The following is a 22,935-nucleotide window of genomic DNA, read 5'->3' as shown; positions in this document are numbered from 1 at the left end:
CAACAGCGCAAAAAATGCATTAAAGCAGTTATCTTTTGATATCGAAAATGTAGTGCTGAAGGTTTTTGCCAAATTTTTGAATTTTGCGAAGAAACAAGAAAAGTTGAAATCATTTTTTGAGTTTTGCGAGTCAGAATTCCATGAAGTTTTGCGCCATGGTCCAACACGTTGGTTAAGTTTGTTTAAAGCGGTCGAAAGACTTCTTTTAAACTGGATACCTCTAAAATCGTATTTTATTTCTCTTGGATCTGATCATAAGGTTATCTGGAACCTTATTTCGGATCAGGAAAATGAACTCGCAAAGGACGATGAACCAACAATTTCAGAATTGTATTTATATTTCACGCACTTCTTCATGTCAATAATGCAAGACACTCTACTGAAGCTGGAAAGCAAGAAAATTCTTGCATGTGATCTTCACATTATCATGTGTAAGCTGCGTGATTCTTTGCCAAAAAAAAAAATGATGAGCAGTTTTTTGGAATGAAAGTTTTATTTGCCTTACGTAAAAAACATTTGCCTGAGAGTGCCGTGCAAAAGTTCAAGAAAGAAGCCATCAACGTGTATCAAAGAGCCATTGCGTACCTAGAAAAGTGGTATAATTTCACTGATTCAGTATATGAGACGCTAAATTGTTTCAATCTAATTGATCGCAATAATCCTCCAACTTTAGAAGAAATGATGAACATCTGGTTATTATCACCATGGCGAGAAGAACTTCCACCCAACACTCTCTTCGGTGAAATTTCTGTCTTAGAAGAAGTTTATGTTCATCTGCAGGGTGATTCATCCCTTGATAAGTGGACGTACTTTTTCAAGAAAGAGCCAGCTCTGAGTTTACTGAAACTGTTCCAGTATTGTGCATCAATTCTGGCATCAAATGCAAACGTTGAACAAATTTTCAGCGTCATGGGAAATTTGTGGACTGACGAACGTAACCAACTGCTTGTATCAGTTTAAAGTGAACTTTGTATATTTTTTAATATTTCTCAACGTTGTACTGAAATTAAAGAATTATTCCTTAAACACAAAGAGTTGATCAAAGCTGCGCAGTCAAATAAAAAATACACACGACAGCAAAGTAAAATGTAATTTAATATTTTACATATTATTATAATATATTTGATGTTTTGAATTTTAAGTAAAGTTTTGAAGTGATTATTTTAATACGTGTTAAAATGTTTGTAAGAAAATATATAATTTAATTGTAATTTTTTTACTACTTAACACCCCCCCCCCGCTTTTCCGCTATTTTTTGGAAGCAGACCTGGCAACCCTAGTTCATAGAGTGCCACATTTCTATCATGCTATCCTGTCCTGCATTCCGATAAGCATTTAAATGGCTCCTTGACTTTTAGCATTTAAGACTATTAAGGCTGGGCCTTGGGAGCTGAATTATTTTTTTTTTTTTTGTCTCAAAAAGTGAAGTTGTTAAACATGTTTTGCTAATTCTGTTTCACTACCAGGGCTGTGTTTATGCGACAACTGTAAAATACTCCATACCTGTTTCTTCAGACTTGAAGAAAACTTTATAAATTGAGCCAATTCAAAATATGGTATCTCATTGGCTAAATATGGATAGAAAATTTAGCAGCACTACAGCTATACTATGCTTCCTGCATTGGTTATTACTTTACTTCAGAGTCCAATTCAAACTCATGTTCACTTTTATGACCCTGAGTAGCTCAGTAATCCTCCTTTTGAGATTCAACATGCCATGAGCATTCCTCTTAAGAGCAGAAATTCCAACTATCTGTATTTTATACTGTTATTTCTTTTCAGATGCTTTTATTACCTTATAGTCTCATATAGAAAGAATGACCCAATGCCTTGGCCTTCAAGAACACCCTGAAAGTATTTATATTCTGCTGAGTGTTTGGGCATTATCTAGTTAGTTTGTTACTTGGGCTGGATAATTAGTTTAGATTAGCTCATTATGGGTACCGTCACATAAATCCTTGTGAAATTGAAATGATTTAATAAATCCTCCATCCTGCTCTGCTGCTTCATCATGGCTTGGGTGGGAGGCAGTTGTCCTGTGGGAGATGAAGAACAAGGGTATATATACCAAGAGTATATAATCCAAACAGAATCACTCATGAAAAAAAAAGTCATCCCAGCTGCTCAACTACAGCAAGCAGGCAGCAATGATATATGAAGATGCTCAAAGTGAATGATCACTTGAGTGACAATAGGAAAGTCATAATTTCATGCTGACAGGAGAAGGCAATGGGTAGACAATATAAAATGGTTGAAATTACAATGCCAGATGATGGATCTCTCCGGTCATGTGGCAGTCAACATGCTATTGAGGAAAAGCTGAAGATCTTTCAGAGTATTAATGTGTTTATGATATAGCTAGGTTAAAGACTTCAGGGCATTTAATGTTGATGTTGCAATGCTGGAAAGAAAATCTGAATGATAGAATTGCAGAATTAAGAACATGGAATATAGGAAGCATGAACATGGGAAAATTGAACCAGTGAAAGATTAAATGAAACAATTATACATTAACAACAATTTGAAAATTTATAAAGACTGACTTTGGGCACTTTCAGTCAAAAAATCATATTTTATACTACTCAGGACATGAAAAACAAAACAAAAAGAACATTGGCACTTTTATAGCCAGGAAAAGTCAGGGTAGAACCAGTGGTTATGAGCAGAGTTAGCCTCAAATACTGCATTTTAATCAAAGTAAATGTCACAACAAATGTTGGAGATTGCAAAGAAGAGCCAAAACGATCTCAGGAAAGAACTTAACAAGATATTTTATTTCAGTGGTTGTTAGGAATCAATATTAACTTGATGACTCATCATCATCATTACATAAAGTGAGAAGCCTGAGGCATAAAACACTTTCTTATTCAGAACAAATTCCAAACTGAACATGTGACTTGTAACACATGTTGGCATAGGTGAAATTCAGCAGGACAGGTTCTGGAGAACTGATAACGGAAATTTTGAGTAGTTTGGAGAACCGGCAAATACCATCTCTGGCTGGCCCCAGAATGGGGTAGGAATGGAGATTTTGCAATATCCTTTTCCCAGGAGAGGAGAGGGAATGGGGATTTTGCAGTATCCTTCCCCTGGAGTGGGGTGGGAATGGAGATTTTGCAGTATCCTTCCCCTGGAGTGGGGTGTGAATGGAGATTTTGCATTATCCTTCCCCTGCCATGCCCACCAAGCCATGCCCACAGAACTGGTAGTAAAAAAAATTGAATTTCACCACTGCATGTTGGCCCATAGCTTTCATGAATGTTATGAGTTCCATAACTGCTCCAAACAAGCCAGACTTGAGGTAAATATTGAAACACACCCCTCCCCCAGCAAAATTCTAGGTTTTGCCTACATCACATGAAATATTAACTTTATCAGCTGTGTGTATAATTTTGTTATATTGCCAGGTGTCTGATAAACTAGAAAAATCTCCAATATAAACCAGTTCTCTCACATGGATCTTTGTAAAGGGAAATATTACATTCCCTATTCCACCTATCACAGCTATACATCTTTTCATCTATGGGGAGAAACTCCCCATAGGGTTCAAAACTTCTTCTGGTTACGGGCCCTGCAGAGTCTCCTACAGTCTCCTTTAGTTTATAGGACTAAACCTACAGGTTTAGTCCTGTAAAAATTTAAAATAATAGTTCAGACAAATGAACTAAAATATGAATATGAAATTTAACAAAGAAATACAAAATTCATCACTTAGAAATAGAAATAAAATGTACAGATATAGACTTGGCTTGGTAGGAGTATATATAGAATTAATCTTGGAATTATAGTCTATGCATTTTGAATTTTAGTAAATAAGGCAAACACAATTTTAGGCTACATAATAGAAGTTCATTTTCAAAACACGGGAAATAGTAGTCCATTCTATTCTACATAGTTAGAGTTTATTTTGAATTTTATATTAATTTGGGCATTTTATATTAAGAAGGATTCAAATCATGTGGGATAGTATCATGCATAAATTCTTTGATTTGATGTTTGACAATATGTTTGATGAAGTATAAAAGTTGATAGGCCTGCCTATTTCTGGAGATCCTACAAAGCCACAAACTTCTTATGTTATTCTTTCCCTCTTAACTTAAAATATAAACAGTAGTGAAAAGTGCTTAATACCCGTTGGAACTAGACATAGTGCAAATAATCATATTTGCTGTGTAAAACTGTCAGTTGTAATTAATTAACTGAAGGATAGAGAATTTTCCCAGAAAAACCCAAAAACCTTCTTGAACTGCATTCAGAATAAACCTACTGAAAAATATAAATTCTACAACAACAATATTAATTTATAAATGGAAAGAATTTGTGACAAATTTAATTTATCATAATTAATTGTCTGCTAGCTCAAAGACAGGTTAGCGTTCATTTGCTTTTATTGAATGTGGAATGTTTTGGACAAGCACCACCAACTGCTAACAGCTGATGCTTTGATGCTCTAAGCATTTGCCAATGTGCCCCCTTGGGAGGAAAAAACATAGCAAAGTAATGCAAGAAGTCAGTGAAGTATATGGGATTTTTTTCCCCTGACAGTATCAAGTAATGGAGAATTTTTCAAGACAATTGTCAAGATATTGTATTGTATGGTAAATATTGACTGATAAGATATTTCTTGTGCCCAACTATGTCAGTTAGCTCTGTGTTATAAATCCATTTCAACCAATTTCTTCTTGTACCTGCTTTTTTAATAAAATTAATATTGCACTAATTTTCAATCACAACTGTCTATGATATCTGCCTTTTTATTCCAAAGATGAACATTGTCTAATATTTAAGATGCAAAAGTTCTCTTGGGGGATTTGGAGAAATGGGCAATCCAAAATTTACTTGCATTCTAATCAGTGTTTTAGTCTGAAAAGTTAGATTGGAACCCATAAAATGTAGACCAAATTAAATGATCCCCATCACTATTAGCAGCAGGACTATTTATCATCAATGTAATGAATAACTATCATCTAAGCCAGGACAAATTCTCTCCTAATAGGAGAGGAATGGATATGTATTGTTTTTCTTTTATTACTCTATGGGATAATTGCATGATGCTAAATTATTTGACACTGCTGTTTTATTATGGGCAGCTGGTGTAAATGCCATATCTTCATGCCCATTTATTGCAGCTGAGGACCTCTGTGTCATGCACATTAGGAGGAAAACATTTGCAATTTCATTCCTGAAATATTGTTTAACTGAAAACTCTTTTCAGTTTTCCATGTTGTAAAATCAGATACTTTCTGCTTCTTTTGCTTCTTTATTCTTCACTATTTTTTGTAATATCCTATTTACCACATTCCTATTCATCACATATACACAAAAATAAAACCCTATCTTATATTTTTTTGAACCCTCAAATAAATGCTTGGCCTTATTGCCATGTGCTCAAAAAGCCTGATTGGGCTTATTATCAGGGGATAACTTATTTTAGGGGAAACAGGGTAGATATAGCCAAGCACTTGCCATGTGAATAGTGTGATATTTTAGTAATGTCAAAACTATGAATAGTGCTTATAAAGAGAAAAAAAATACTATATAGGCAATATATGACTTAAATAATTACCAGAATATAGTTGCATTGTTGTGGTCAACACAGTAATACAATACTAAGGAATTACATTAAGCTAATAATTATAACAAATGCATAACTTTATACAATTATACAATAATAATAAATTAATTGTTCCATGAGCCGCGGTGGCGCAGTAGTTAGAGTGCAGTACTGCAGGCTACTTCTGCTGATCACTGGCTACCAGCAGTTTGGCAGATCAAATCTCACCAGGCTCAAGGTTGACTCAGCCTTCCATCCTTGGTGGGTGAGTAAATGAGGACCCAGATTATTGGGGGCAATATGCTTTACAAACAGCTTAGAGAGAGCTGTAAAGCACTATGAAGCGGTATATAAGTCTAAGTGCTATTGCTATTACCTTAAAGGGACTAGATTGGTGATTACATAATGAAATGTAGAAGGATGGGAATGTATTCATGAGTTCCAGTGTCAGGATAAAAATAGCTATACACAAAGGAGCTGAAGTAAAATGAATAAAAGATTCAGAATTAAGAATATTCTTTCAAGCCTCTACAAACTTCAGATGTCTTGAAGATAGTTGATTACCTATGGATTCAGTTTAAAAAGCCACCTAAACTCCTGCTGAATTTCTAAACTATTTTATATGTAAGACAAATTAGGTGGTTGTTGCTGTTGTTTTGAAAACTTATACTGCAACAATCCTTTCTGTTCTGGCCTTTGTGAAATATTAAGTAATGTAAGTAATTAAGTAATAAGAAACAGAAAAATTCTGTTTCTTTGACAAATAAAATCTGAAATAAGATCAGCAAACCTGTGGCCTAATAAATGATAAAATCTACCACTGCCAATGTCTTAATTTTGCTTCATTGCTATTTCAAACTGCAAAACAGTGTTCTCAGATTCATGACAAATACAGTTACAAATGGTTTATTTTATGAAGCTTGATAGTCATAAATCAGAATGGTGATATTCTGGAATTCTATTATGAATAGAAAAACAAATGGGACACCAGAGAGATGCCTGTTGAAATTGTGGTATTGCAACCTCCTAATTAGGATATATAGGAAAATAATCTGATACTTTGTATTTATGCATAGCAGTGTTTGCTCTTTGCAGTTTACATACAGAATGTTTCTTTCTCTTTCCTCAAAGTAGCAGGTTATTCTCTTCCATTCTGTTATACTATTATATTCATAAAATATTATAAATAGCATTAATTTAAACGATCTATAAAAATCATATATGTCAGATTTAATGCAATCATGTTTATAACCAAGGCTTTCATGACCAACTGCCATGAAACAATGCTTATTGTAATGTAGTGAAACGAACAGGTTGCTATAATTTAAATAGAAGAGATGAAATTATAAGAAACATTGAGAATGTTGTAGAGATGGCACTAATAAATATTCCAAAAAATGTGATTTTGAATCTAAGTCTTGTTAAAACTAGAACTGAAGAAAAAGCAGCTCTTATATAATAGTACTTCCACAATAAATTTTATTATTATTACTATTATTATAAAAATGTAGCCCCTGTATAATTCATAAGTTTACAAAGAAAGTAAATGTCCAAATCTTCCAGTCTGATTTGTTTTATTTTTATGAGTGCAATAAAAACAAATCACTGTTATGTTCATGCATTGGCTCATCTTCTGCATTTTTGTTTGAAGTTCCTCCTTTATATGAAGTTTTCTGAATCTGGTAAAGCAGATTTTTATAATATACTACAGAGTTTTCTATATTCTACCACAGCTTCAATATTTCAGTCCTTTAAAAAGACAATAGCTTTTCAGGGATAATGTAGAAGCTAATCGTAATGTAAAGGTTACTGATCCTCTTTGTGTGTGGCACAAAAGTGATTGCAATCTTGACTATATCCATTTCTTCTCAGTTTTCACAATATTACAGTGTGAGTCACTGCACCCTGAAAACAAAACAAATTATTTATTACATTGCCCTCTGTAAGAGTCCATTTTGTCACAGATAGATATAATCTATGCAAGTCCTAGCAATAAAAAGTTTATTAATTTTGTAGGTGCCAAAATTTTATTTCTTGTAATTTTACTTTGGTCTTTAGCATTATAGTATTTAGACAGAAAATAAGATCCTTCTGCCAGCCTGCAAACTTATACAGGTTAAGTTAATTTATTTGGAGTACAAACCTACAGTTTATTTGGACTGAATCTAAAGATTAAAAGTAGAGATGAGAAGAAGATACATAAAAGATCTATTCCAATGTTCTTAGGAAGATAAGAGTTGTTTACTTACTGAAGGTCCCCTATTGGTGAGAGGTTTATAAACATCTTATGCTCTATATGTAAACATTAAGAGTTCTTCAGGTATTGACCTGAATAAATGAAGGCAATAATCCTAAATAAAGATTTAAATGCTGCCTTCCTCACCTCAGTGCTTTTAGCTAGATGAAGATATAGAGGATTGCAAAGGGAAGCAAATGACAACATTTCAGAACAAATTCTGCCCCTTTTGTATTTGCATTTTTATGTCACTTGCAACTACAGTAAGGGCCCACATGATATCAATATGCACATATTTTAGCAAAACTTGTGTTTTAACATTTTGGCACTAGGTCCTTCAGCAATGCTTAAAAGAAGGATGTTCAACTCTCTGTGAAGTCTGGCAACCTAGTGTTAGGATTATAGATTGAGTTAATAGCTGCACTTGCATTTAAATAAACATGAGACCTTTAAATCTGCTAGTAGATGGTAGGAAGGTTACAGAACATAGGACATATAGTTGCATTTTTAGCGCTATCTTCTATCCATTTTAAAGTTGCTCAAATGTCCAAACGATATCCAGGAAAGGTAATAAAACATGCAGCTCTGCAAAGGATCCAGGAAAACAATATACAGGGGTTTATGAAAGCCCCTATGTGTCAACTCTATGATTTGCCACATATGAAATGTGACTTTGCCCTGAATGACTACAGAATTTAAGCTTAATTATAATATTACTGATTGTACTGATTCTTACCTTGTAAAGGTACAAGCAGGATTGGAATGCACTTCCAGATTCCCCCTGAATTTTATAATATCAGGTTTAAGCCAATGTTATTGAAATAACACTCTTAAAATCTGAATAATTATCATCTATCTATCTATCTATCTATCTATCTATCTATCTATCTATCTATCTATCTATCTATCATCATGTAGCTATCTCTGTCTCTATCTCTATCTATTATCTATCTATGGTCTATCATTTTTCTTATTGATTTTATTCCTCCTACAATTGTTTGTCCCTTCAGTGGAGCAATATTACTTTCCTTGTTTCACAACTGGGTTTCCACTTACCAAGAGTTCAAAATATTAGTGCAATAGGAAATGAAATGTTATCCTGCTCTATGCTTTGGAAAATAAATATGAATAAATTTTAGAAGGATGTTCCAATCAATAATTTCACTTTAAGGTGAGATTTTTCACAAAATAATGTAACAATCAAATTGCATTGAAGTATATTATTATAATATAGGACAAATTAATACTAATGTTGGAATATTTCTGGTATGTTTCAAGATTTTATAGGCAATATTAAGTAGGCAGTAGTAATGCCATTGTATAAAAGTGCTTCCTCTTTAGAAACAATAGAGATATCACATAACAAAATCCATGCATAGATATGTAAAGAAAGGCCTATACCTTATGCACAGAAAAACAGATGTATCGATAAAATGCTCATTTAAAACTTTTTTACTGAAATGTTTTACATTTCACAAAGCATTTTACCAAAACATTCTCTGCATGGAGGGGAGGGGAAGTTCTTTGGCACACTGGGGGAACACACCTCACTGGGGGAACACCTATTGCTTCCCCATTCACAACCTTCTCTGCCTGCTTGTCTATTTACTTTCAGGGAAGTCAGAAGAGAAGGTTGAAAATGGGTGTCACATGGTTGCAGCTAACTTGGCAACTGATCGTAGGTCCTGGTCATCTCACGGGAAAGATGATGCAATTTTACGATAACCTGAAGTGCTATATGAACCATGAAAAAATCTATTCTAAGGCTGTTGTAATTTTGAACAGTTGTTTAAAAGTTCTAAGGTACTTGCCTCATTCTACATAATGGTAGATCCAGACCTAAGTACCAGTGAATTCAGTCTATCACACATGAGGAAAACTCTTCATCTGTTATAGGAGGGATGCTGCTAATTGCATTGTTCCAGTAGCAAACCAGAGACAACTGCTAGTCATATACAGACCAAAAAAAAAAAAAGTATTTTGCAGTCTCACCACTTCAAACACAAGAAGGATTTTAGGTTATCAGGGAGGAGGGAATAGAACAGCTGCAAGCAAGCAACTTGGACAATTATGAAACATTTTATGGAGTAAAATAAGCAACCTGGGGCTTGGGAGTTTGTTTGTTTGTTTGTTTGTTTGTAGCCTGCCTCCTCTTATTCTATCTCGCCTTTGAGTATGTTCTACAAACCCAACAAGTGGTGCAATACAAATTTAAAAGGTATTTTGATAAATATTTAAACTTGAAGTTTGTTATTTAAATAGTGCTTTTCTGCTGGAGGAAAAAATCTACAATTTGCTGTTTAAAATAGACCTTTTCCCTATCTGATTTTTTTCCCCAAAAGAAATCTTGACAAGTAGAGATATCTAAGTGCACTGTGTGCAACCCCATTCATAATTTCCTTATTCACCTTGGTCCCTCTGCTCTGCTTGATGCACGGTTTTTGGAGAGTCAAGAAGGGCCAAGCGTTTTCCATCCATTCAGCTTAATAGTGTAGGTAATTTTCTCAGGTGGTCACCAAGTAGCTGCAATTAGAGCTTCTTGTGTTGGAGACTTTTTTCTAAGGCTCTAATCACAAAAGAAACAGGAAGAACAATAAAAACACAACATGTTTTTCAAGCTGGCTACCAGCTATTCAGTACCTGACCAAAATGCGAAGTCTATGCCATTTCTTTTCTTGCTTCTATGCTTTTGCTAAATCTGATTTCTTAAAAAAAAAAAAAAAATCTGCTACCCTGAAAATAAAAAAGTAAAAGATTTTTCAGTCTGTAGAAAATATGATAACCATTTCCATCATAATATAGTAAGCATTAAAAAACAAACTAAGCCACTTATTGTTAGAAAAAAAAATCATCTTATAAAAAAAAAATCTAGTAAGAGAGTCATGGTACCACAAAGCTGTCTAAATTCCAAATAAGAAGTCCAACAATTTGAAACTGAAATTTGAAGTTCTCTTATCGAGGACAATCAAGTGAGTAAAAGTAATATATTACTGTAATTTCTCCTCCCATCTTATAATTTAAAAATAGGTAAAAATAAAAATAAAACCAAAGCAATTAGTACCAAATCAGGGATCAAATAGTGACATATAAAGTTCATCCTCTTTATTCAAGGTATCTGACCTTTCAGACATAATAGCAGTAGCAATTAAACTTATTTACCGCTCCATACTTTAAAAGCAATCTCTGAGCAGTTTACAAATGTCAGCATATTGTTCCCAACAATCTGGATCTTCATTTTACTAATGTCGGAAGGATGGAAGGCTGAGTCAACCTTGAGTAAGTTAGGATCGAACTTCTGGCAGTGGGCTTGCAATATTGCATTCTAACTATTGCGCCACCATGGTTCATGGAATTACCTGTACTAGAATCCTCACTATTGGCCACAGTGGAAAGTGCTGCTGTGAGTTACATTTCATTTCAGAAGCCTACAGATTACCAGTTCTGATAAAGTCTATGGAATCCCATAAAACTTACTTCTGTCTAGAACGATTCTCTGCTCAACGAAACAATTGAGGATGAAAGGGTTTTTTTGTTTTTCTTTGCTATGGTAATAGTATTTAGTGTTTCTTTGTATGTTAAAAAATATTTTTAATTTATTTAATTTAACTGTGGTCTTCTATGTGCATAATGTATCTAAAATGCAACAATAACAAAATCTTCCTTACACAACTATTTATTATTCTGTCACTATGATGTGAAAACTCATTTTTATCTTTTATTGTAGGGTTCATGTATTCATCATATATTTTATGTCCCAAAAGCAATTATGAAGTTTTAAAGCTGTTCATTTAACTTGATCTATAGGCTATTCTGGTCAATCAAAATCAATTGAATGAAATCTTCTTAATGATCTCTATTTTAGTTGGGAAAGTCAGATTTGCTGTATAAATTCACTAGAGCATCTATAAAAATTATTATGTGCCAGTAACAAAACAGTGGTGGAAACATTAAGCTAGTTGAAAATGAGCAAGTTAAAATATTGTGAAGTTTCCAAGTATTAACTGATAACGTCATAACACATAACACACCAGATTAAGTTGTAATTCAAAGGATGAATGTGTGGAAAAGTGCTGTAGTAATATTGGGGACAGTAGAATAGAATTTAAACAATATCATAAAGTATAAAGATCTAAAAATTAAATTTCAAACATTAGGGTATATGGCTCCAATAGATGCCATGCCCAAAAAACTTGGACAGTGCTTAGAAAATCTTTGCATTAACAAAATTTCCATCAATCAATTACAAAAGTTCATTCATGCTGCTTGGATCCACACATATACTACACCAATACATTACAACTTAGATTCTTGGGATGGATTCAATGCATATGCATGCCAACACCAGCTAAAGAACTGGCAAATATGATTTCTCATTTTCATGTGTATATAAATAGTAGTAAATACTATCAAGGCAGTTAACACCTGGTCCATTCCAGCCATTAGATACACAGTTGAAATAATGGACTAGTCTCAAGCAGAACTAAAAGGCCTGGACAGGAAGATTGGGAGGGGGGGGAGCCAACGAATCATGAAAATACAAAATACAAAGACCTGCAAAAGAAAAACTGAGGCAAAAGAAGCAAATATGCTACCAGTAGTAATAGGCTGGTACTATAAATAATAAGAGGAGGATACATTTCTCTTCATAGGATGTTTCAATCTTACAGTTTTTTCAGTGCTAGATTAAGGCTTTCCAATTTGCCTAGATATTTTGAAGAAAGTTGTTCAATTTAATTATTTTTTTCCCCATGTATAATTTTTCTTCACCATTCTTTCAAGACTGAAAGAATGGTTCTTTGGTTTAAATTCTCCCTGCTTTAATGTAGATTCATAATCTTGCAAAATATGTTAGATAGTAATTGTGGCTTTATCATTATTTGTTTTTTTTATTGATGGATTTGACCATACTTTTTCAGATCATTGTGATGTGGACAGAAAAAGCAGTTAAGAAATATAGGGAAAAAATGGAATTAGCATCTTATCTTGTAAGGATGAACTACAATTAAGATGTAATTATAATGAGTTAAATTGGTTTACCTGTAGATTATAAAACCTTTGTTAGCAGCCAACTTTTGTTTTTTCAATGCTCTGTTAAAATAGGTCACTCCATACTGCAGAGTCTCTAAGGGAGGCGAAAAAGTTAGGAAATATTATTACATTAAATATCTTTGATTTGGAATAAAAAAGTGCAATGTTCTTTCTTTTTGTATTTGTTAATTGCTATAGCAATTACAGTCAGTGAACATTTAGAAAAATTAAATTGCTAGCACATAAATGTTGACTCATCTGACTTCCACAATTACTTTACCAGTTATCTGAACAATCAAATATTATTGATTGGTACAAATTTCAACCAATGCATAATTAAGTGATCTGGCCTGTAACATTCCAGAAGCATCCCAGAGGTACTAATGATTTATTTATTTAACCCAATGTAGCAATGCAGTTTTTTGCACTCTGCATCCAGTCATATTGAATGCATGGGATCCTAATCTGAGATAATGTAACATTTTGTTATCTTTGGAGGCTATCAAAATGATTATAAACTGGAATGATGTCCAATTTCATGGTGTTGTTGATTAATATCCACAGTGTACTTTGGAGGGCACATGCATATTATTTATTCCTAAGTATTGTTTGCTATGTCCTCAATTTATAGAATATCTTTTAAAAGACAAATTCCTATATTCTGAAAAGATATATTGATGATGGCTTTTCAAGAATGTGCTGGAGAAATTTGGAGAATCACTCTTAGTCCAAAACAAAAAGTTTTGAAAGTTGCATTGTTGTATAAATCTGGCCATATTTTTTTTAAAAAAAACAAAAATTGATTTCAACTTTTTTCTTAAAAATAAAAATAGAGTCAATACATTTATTTATATTTCATTTATAATTGAATTGAATCGAACAGAACAGAACAGAACAGAACAGAACAGAACAGAACAGAATAGAATTCTTTATTGGCCAAGTGTGATTGGACACAGAGGAATTTGTCTTTGGTGTATATGCTGCCTGTGTACATAAAAAGACAAGATAGACTTATCAAGAATCACAAGGAACAACACCTAGTGACAGTCATATGGTACAATAAGCAATCAAATCAAATCATACTAGGAAACCATCAATATCAGTATAAATCGCAAAGATACAAGCAACAAGTTATAAAAGATTTATTCAACTATTCGCAACCTTTTTCAATTAGAAAAGCATGATTGTATCTGAAGATCTAAGTTACTACTTTTTTTAAAAAGCAATAAGCTTTAAAAAGCAATAAGCACTATTTTACTCATGTCTTGGTCACTTCCTATTTGTATTGCCACAATGTGTTCAGTATGGGGCGGCCTTTGAAGTTGATCCTCTAAAATTTCTGCCCAATACACATTGTTTTGATTTCTATTTTCAAATATGGATAAACTAATTATGCTTGTTACTTCCCAAAGCCTAATTCAGTCCCTTGTTTTGAAAGCCTTGGGTACTAGATTCTTGACATTATGTTCCAGATTTGGTATTGAGATTATAGTAGTGTTATTGTATGAAAGATATAAAAAGAAAGTAAACTTATCTGGAAGTACTATAGGTTTTCCTATATAGGTACATATTAAAGCTCACAATGAAAAAGAAAAAAGAAAAGAAAAATGCATTTCTAAGTGCTTTATATTAAGTGAGGGTAATGCCTTTTGTGAAACCTGTTTGAAAGTAAAGGCTTTCCAGTTTCATGAGGTCTTGAATACCAGAGCTCCAACTATTTCTTGTAAAGCACAGATAAAAAGAACTAAAAAATAAGACAGCATGTTCAGTTCTAATGATTTCATTGATACTTTCAATAAAGTTTTTCTACATAATGACAAAAGAAAAGTTGATAGAAAAATGGAATTGAGACTATTGAGAAAGGCATTCTATAGTTGTGAAGCCTGGTCTGATATTTCTGGACTCATGTTCTTTGTATTCTTAGCAAAGACTGGAGATTAAACACCAGAATTAAATAGCATATGGCCCACTAAATCTAATTGCTTGAAGAATGACAATGTCACAGTAATAAGTAACAGAATCTGTGATTTTGACAGTGCTGGTATGAACTACATTAACTAAATGAAACCTAGTTGTACAGCAGTTGAAAATTTGTTAGATTAAATAATGACAAATTCAATATTTCTTCATGACTTTAAATAAGATTGTTTGAACATTATTGTTGCAAAAGATTTTCCTTCACAACATGTGACTCAAACTATCAGTATTATATGAACAGCAGTACCATAATATCACAAAGCAATCCATTTCTTAGCTCACCCATTTTCTTAAGTGACTGACTTTTAAATATTGGTAGCTTATAAACTTCTAAAATGAATGGCAATGTTGAAGAGTAAAGCAACTTAATTTTGATATATATTTGCCAAATTTAATTTGTTTTTGTAGGGAATAGAATAGATTGTGTCATACATTTCAAGGAGAATCTATTAAAGGTCGATAGTTTCAAGTGAAAGTTCAAAAGAATAAAGTTGTTCATGTCATTTTTATATAGGAAAAAATATTTCTGGATGTTTTGACTAATTATTCTATATCTTCATATAATAAGGACTCAAAAATATTAGTGAGGTTTGATTTCTACATTTTGAGTGAAGTCATGGTACTAAATAACTTTTCCTGTAATAATGATCATGTCACTATTGCTGCCCAATGACCATAAGGAATGGAATAGAAAATGATGGAGATCAAGATAAATACTTATGTAATTTCAAACTCGTTTTCCACTTAATTTCATCTTGAGTAGTGGAATGAGTGTGTTTTGTAACTAATAGTACTTAATTGACCTAGTGTTAGTAGCTTATTTTCAGGGTGTTTATTATAATTTCTTATTCTTTTTTTTTTTTACATGAACCATAGTAAGTAATGACTAGAAATGCCATCGCTTTATTTAATACTATTATTTGTATTTTCAAAATCATTTTAAAGGAAGCATCAAAAAGAATTGCTGTGTTAATTGAAATTAAGTCTGGTATCCTATATCCTATATTTACTGTATTACTTAGCTTGAAAGTTTCATCTCATTCTACTAAAAAGCAAACTATATATTTCCCCCCTGCTAGAATGGAGGATGGAGCTTAAATTTTCGAAAGAGTTGTTGAGATAAACTGGATCTTTACAGAGGATCAAGATATTTTTAGAGTTCTAGATGAAATAAGATTTGCCCTTTATAAAGATATCACACATGTGCACATCTATCTATCTATCTATCTATCTATCTATCTATCTATCTATCTATCTATCTATCTATCTATCTGCCTACCTACCTACCTACCTACCTACCTACCTACCTACCTACCATCTCTACCTCTATATCTATAGCTACAGTGTATCTATATCTATCTATTTTAAAAAATTGCAACCTTAAAATATGCCCCAGTTAAAGCAAAGTATTAAGGTGAAAGCAGCAGTGACGTTCAATTACAAATGTACTTTCAACAAAAATATCATGGTTTGATTTACAACTAGAAGCATCTTGAAAATAAGTCTTCCTTTTTTTTGTTTAAAACTACCACTACTCAATCCATCAAACTTTAAAATCTTTAAAGATTAATTGTACCATTTCTGATAAGAATGCTTTATAAAATCAAACCTATATTATTCAACATACTTTCTAAATAAGATGCTTTCACCAGGATCTTATTGCCAAATTCAATCACTCTAAAGGTCATAAACAAATGGGTAAATTTGGGATTTGTTGCAGAACTATTAGAATATAATTTACTATGGCTCAGGCATCCTATTCTATCTTCTGCATTTTCTGGATGAAGAAAAGAAAGTAGAGGTATTGTAAACTAAGCTAGAACACCAGGGAATAAAAAACTTGCTTCAGAGCAAACTATTTAATTTAACTAATTCCATATTACAAACATCCAGTTATTCTCTTGGGGAATGATGATGATTTCTCAAAGAAAAGTCTAGTGTTAGAAGAAGTCACTTTAGAGCTTAGTAATATTGGCTGAAAGGGGGCTATTTTGTGTGTGTGTGTGCATTTGTAATTAAGAAATATTTAATTAATGTCTGCACATTTTTAATGTCATGGATAGGGACACAATGCTGAGCTTGAAGATGTTGAAGTGAATACTAGCATTGGCAATGAAATCATTTGATGGGATAATTCATTCTTTAAAATAAAAGTCAAATTAAGAATAAACAGCATAATTAAAGACTTTTTAAAAATTAACATTGGCAGAATTAGCATAGCCTTTAACAAAATCATATATACTAATATTACAGCATATACATGTATTCTGGATCCCCAACCCTGGGCCATGGACCAACATTAGTTTGCAACATGCCAGAAACTGGGCCATGCAAACAAGCGAAGCCCCAAACTAAAGGATGCAGGCAGCACGTGAAACCATGCTTCCTCTGATCAGCGGAAAAATGTCTTTCCATGGAACCAATCCCTGGTGCCCAAAAGGTTGGCCCACTGCTGTAGAGAAGGAAGAGCCAGAGCCTTGATGCAGAGTCAAGAGAGGATTCAGCTTAGAATGTGTCCATAAATGTTCCAAGTCCATTCCCTCCCCTTTTGAATGCAGTTGACTCTTATCTAGTCAATTTGGTGCTGTTAGTTGACTAGATACCTGTGTATAGGATTGAGCAATATATCTTCTTAACTAGTACTTAATATACAATATGGTCTTGATTCTTTGCCCTGACAATAGAAACTGTTTTAATAATACTGTCTATAGAAAACAGCATAGTTTTGGTATATAATTAGACTAGAACATTTCCCATATACACCTACACTTATTGGTATTGCGCTAGGTAAATGACTGATTTAAGCTTTATTTGCACACATTACTTTTGTATTACAGTCATAGAATTCTTGGTATTTGGGATCCTAGAGACATATTAGTCAGTTTGGTGTAATGATTAAGCAGTGTTGGTGAATCTTTTCAGCACCAAGTACTAAAATGGGAGTGCACACATAGGGGAGAGCCAGAAACTGGACGAGCAGCTCCCAGCATGCACATGCAGAAGTGCCGGAAACCAGAAGAACAGCTCCCAGTGTGCGCATATTGACTTTCCAGTTTCCAGCATGAGCATGCGCGCCGGTCACCTGGTCTTCTGGCATGCACATGCACACGTGAAGACAAGCTGGCTGGCACGTATGCGCCTGCAGGAAACCAAAAGATTAGCTTCCTGGCATGCACATGCACGCCAGGGAGCTGCTCTTCTGGTTTCCGGTGCTCCCCCGTGTGCAGAAACTAGCTGGCCGGTGTGCATTTGCGACCCAGAACCTGGAAGAGCAATGGGTGATGGTTGGCATGCCCAGAGAGATAATTCTGCGTGTCACTTCCGGCACACGTGCCATAGGTTCGCTATCATGGGGTTAAGGCATTCAGGTTAGCACCTAGGAGACAATCAGTTCTAGTTCTACCTTAGGCATACCTGCTGGGTGACATTAGGCTAGTAATTGTTTCTCGGCCTAGTCAAGACCATTTCTAGGGATTAACAATGAATTGAAGGCACACACACATATACACACAAATATATATTAAGAAATTATTAAGGCTAATTAAATGACTGGTTCAAAGAGTACTCATTGTCATTCTTCATATATTGCATGGTCTTCAAAGATCAAACAGGATTTTAAAAAAACTTAGTAAAACATGAAACATTCTAATTTTTCAGGATGAAACAGTTCTAAGTTTTGTTCTTTAATATGGCAATAAACATTTTAAAGTACTTTTGGTAGCAAAATCATTTGTAGCGCTTCTGATTTCTTGCATGCCAGTTTGCATAATCTACTGCCTAGCAAATTGAATATAATTTGCTAAACCAGAGTGACATTCATGAAGCCTGATAAGCCTAAAAGTGGGTTATGCCAATCTAAAATTGCAAAAATAATTAGCACCTGACAGCCATTAAGTTTCATGTACTACAAGACATGCATGTTTACTCTTCACAATTGTCAATTTAGGTTCTCTGTTCAAGATCTAAAATAGATTGCACAAACTATATGTAACCCAAAATTTTGCTTTTAAAATTTTTGGTCTCTGAGGTTCATAGCAACACATAAGGGATATGATAATTTTGATTTCAGATTTAGGGGAAGGCGACAGGAGTGATATAAAATTGGTATGGAACTGTACAGAGTTCTAATAAACTTTTTTTTTCTTATTTTGCTCTATGCTAACCAATCACATTGTAATTGTAAATCTTGACAATGCATTTTCAGAAGGCACAAAAGAATAAGATAGGTGCTCAGATTGTCCATGCATGGTTTAAAATACTGAATAATTGATACTGATGTATTGATTATGTGCCATCAAGTCAGTGTTGACTCTTAGCAACCACATAGATTTTCACAATGACAATATGTTCCTAACCAGGGTTTTGAGGCCCAATCCTTTTACCATTGTAACTGAGTCCATCCAACTTGCTACTGGTCATCATCTTCTTTTTCCTTCCAGCTTTATCAGCATTGGAGCCTCATCCATCATCTATCCAAAGTAAGATTTTGTGGGGGAACAGGATATAAAATAATCGAAATAGTAGACAATATTTATTTTTTAAACTATTCTACATATCAATATTCTATTTTAGAAATATAGTCTGACAGCAGATCTTGACTAATCTGAGAAGCTAAGGCTTATCCAGTCAAGTATATATGAAAGGTAAACCACCAGGGAAAATCAGAGCAAGGTTCAGATTAAGAGGTCAAAACACAAAAAGCAGCAATGTATATTGCTGCCAAGAAAATTGCATGGGTAAGCTCTTCTGGATAGTATCTTTAACTTAGTTGAATCTTTTTTTCTCTCATTACTATTGTTGCCATCTTTTTCACTACTCTATTCACTTACTTATCTTCCACAATTCAATTGTGGAATTGAGATTGTCAGTGAGATAATTGATCAACTGTTGCAGCAGTAATTACTGAATATTTTGATAACTATTATCAGTTACAGTAATGAAGAAATGACCAACGAAAATGAGAAGGGAGATATTAGTGTCAATTGTAACCAAACAAGGAAAAAAATATGGGTTACGTGTTTGAAAAGGGCTAAGCATGAAATAGTGATAAAAGGAAAAGAACTAATAGAAAACAGATGACAATAGTTGTAACCAAGCATAAGAAGAAGAATTACAGTTCTCAAGTTGCATGTAAAAGTTTTTATAAAGTATAAAAGTCTTTCTATTAGATTGGGCATTAGTAGATGGCCAATGCAGATGACCTTGTATGCCAACTTAGTTAAAGGGGTGTGTGTGTGAAATGACATTGCCATAGGTCTATACTATAGGCCACCCAATGAAACAGAGGAAGTAGATAAACTTTTTGCTAGTTAGCTAACTAAGGTATGAAGGAAGCACATCGCAATAGTAAGGGGGGATTTTAACTACCCTGACACAACTGGGAGACAAACTCTGCACCAAGTGGAAGATTCAACAGGTTCCTAACAAACCTAGCAGACAACTTTGTTTCCCAAAAAGTAGAGAAGGGAACAAGGGGATCAGCCATATTGGACTTAATTCTCACTAACAGAGATGAAATGATAGAAGGTGTTGAAGCTACAGGAACCTTGGGGGCAAGTGATCACACAATATTGGAATTCAACATTATGCAAACACAGGTAGTAGAACAAAGTCAAACTAGAGTCTTGGACTTTAAGAGAGCTAATTTCAATAAATTTAGAGAGAGATTGAGAAGGATTCCATGGATGAGAATCCTCAAAGGGAAAACAACTCAAGAAGCTTGGGAAATTTTGAAAAGTGAGATTATAAAAGCCCAGTCTAGCACAATACAAATGAAAAAGAAAAATAATAGATCTCAAAAGAAACCAGTATGGTTGCATAAAGAACTCTCTAACGAATTGAAAGACAAAAAGTGGAAAGAAGGGCAAATAACTAAGGCAGAATATCAGCAAATAGCCCGAGCCTGTAAAGATGAAGTGACGAAAGCTAAGGCTCACAATGAACAAAGGCTTGTGACTAAAGTAAAAAATAACAAAAAAAGCTTCTTCCAACATATTAAAAACAAGAAAAAAATAAAGGAAACAATTGGCCCATTGCTGGGAGAAAATGGCAAGAAGGTGACAAGCAACAGGGAGAAAGCAGAACTATTTAAGTCATGTTTTGCATCTGTCTTTACACAAAAGGAAAAAACAGTCCAACCTATCAAAAACAGCACCAAAAAAACAGATTAGGAACACAAGTTAAAATAGGGAAGAAAATGGTAAGTGAACACTTGTCTACCTAGACGAGTTCAAATTACCAGGACCAGATGGATTACACCCCAAGGTTCTGAAGGAACTGGCAGATGAGATCTCAGAACCACTGAACTATATCTTTTAAAGATCCTGGAGCACAGGGGAATTGCCAGAGGATTGGAAAAGAGCTGATGTAGTTCCCATCTTCAAAAAAGGAAAAAAAATAGATCCAGGAAACTACAGACCTATCAGCCTGACCTCAATACCAGGGAAGATTCTGGAAAAGATATCAAACAACGAATCACCGAACACCTAGAAGCAAACCAAGTAATAACGAAAAGCCAACATGGATTTGTCAAAAACAAATCATGCCAGACTAATCTTATTGCATTCTTTGACAAAGTGACAAAATTAGTGGACCAGAGGAATGCTGTCGATATAATTTACTTGGACTTTAGTAAAACATTTGATAAAGTAGACCATAACCTACTAGTAGATAAAGTAGAAAAATGTGGGTTAGACAGCATCACCACCAGATGGATTCGTAACTGGCTTACCAACTGCACTCAATGTGTAGTCTTCCATGGAACTGCATCTACAGGGAGGGAAGTATACAGTGGAGTACCCCAGGGCTCTGTTTTAGGCCCAGTGCTCTTCAACATCTTCATCAATGACTTGGACAAGGGGATAGATGGGGAAGTTATCAAATTTGCAGATGACACCAAGCTGGCAGGAATAGCCAACACTCCAGAAGATAGGCTCAAGATAGAGAAGGATCTTAACAGACTTGAACATTGGGCGCTATCTAACAAAATGAAATTCAACAGTGAAAAAAGCAAGGTTCTACATTTAGGAAAGAAAAACAAAATGCACAGGTACCGTATATGTGGTACCTTGTTCAATCGTAGTAACTGTGAGAGGGATCTTGGAGTCCTAGTGGACAACCATTTAGATATGAGCCAGCAGTGTACACAGCTGCCAAAAAAGCCAACACAGTTCTGGGCTGCATAAACAGAGGGATAGAATCAAGATCATGTGAAGTGTTAATGCCACTTTATAATGCCTTGGTAAGGCCACACTTGGAATATTGCATTCAGTTTTGGTCACCACGATGTAAAAAAGATGTTGAGACTCTAGAAAGAGTGCAGAGAAGAGCATCAAAGATGATTAGGGGACTGGAGGCTAAAGCATATGAAGAACGGTTGCAGGAACTGGGTATGTCTAGTTTGATGAAGAGAAGGACTAGAGGAGACATGATAGCAGTGTTCCAATATCTCAGGGGTTGCTACAAAGAAGAGGTAATCAAACTATTCTTCAAAGCACCTGAGGGTAGAACAAGAAGCAATGGGTGGAAACTAATCAAGGAGAGAAGCAATTTAGACTAAGGAGAAATTTCCTGACAGTTAGAACAATTAATAAGTGGAACAACTTGCCTGCAGAAGTTGTGAATGCTCCAACACTGGAATTTTTAAAGAAGATGTTGGATAAGCATTTGTCTGAAGTGGTGTAGGGTTTCCTGCCTTCTAGTTGGACTAGAAGACCTCCAAGGTCCCTTCCAATTCTGTTATTCTATTCTATATCTAAAACTGTCTTTATTGTTGCATCTTAATAGTCCATTAAAGGTACCCTTCCCAAAAACCAAATCTAATTCTGAAAAGTTGTAAACAAACAAAAATATTAATTTAATTTTCTAAATCTGTTTAGGATTAAATAGCCTTAATTAAACATTTATTCAGAGAAATAATGCAAGATGTTTCTGTTATATTTAATCATTGTTGAATAGTTCTGAAAATCTGAAGACAACAGCAGACAATGAAATCCATATGTGATTGATGGAAGGTAGCCTTGTTGTGTGAAGAAATGATGCAAAGTTTTCAGACAAGTTTTAATGTGCAATCACCTTGCCTCGTATACTGTATTTTATAAAGGGTCTAGACATCATTGTTTTCTGTCTAATATTCCCATCT

This window comes from Pantherophis guttatus, chromosome 8, assembly GCF_059756535.1.
Source record: "Pantherophis guttatus breed Tessera chromosome 8, ASM5975653v1, whole genome shotgun sequence".
NCBI lineage: Eukaryota > Metazoa > Chordata > Lepidosauria > Squamata > Colubridae > Pantherophis > Pantherophis guttatus.
The sequence above is the reverse complement of the archived record's forward strand: the minus strand, read 5'-3'. Positions refer to the sequence as shown.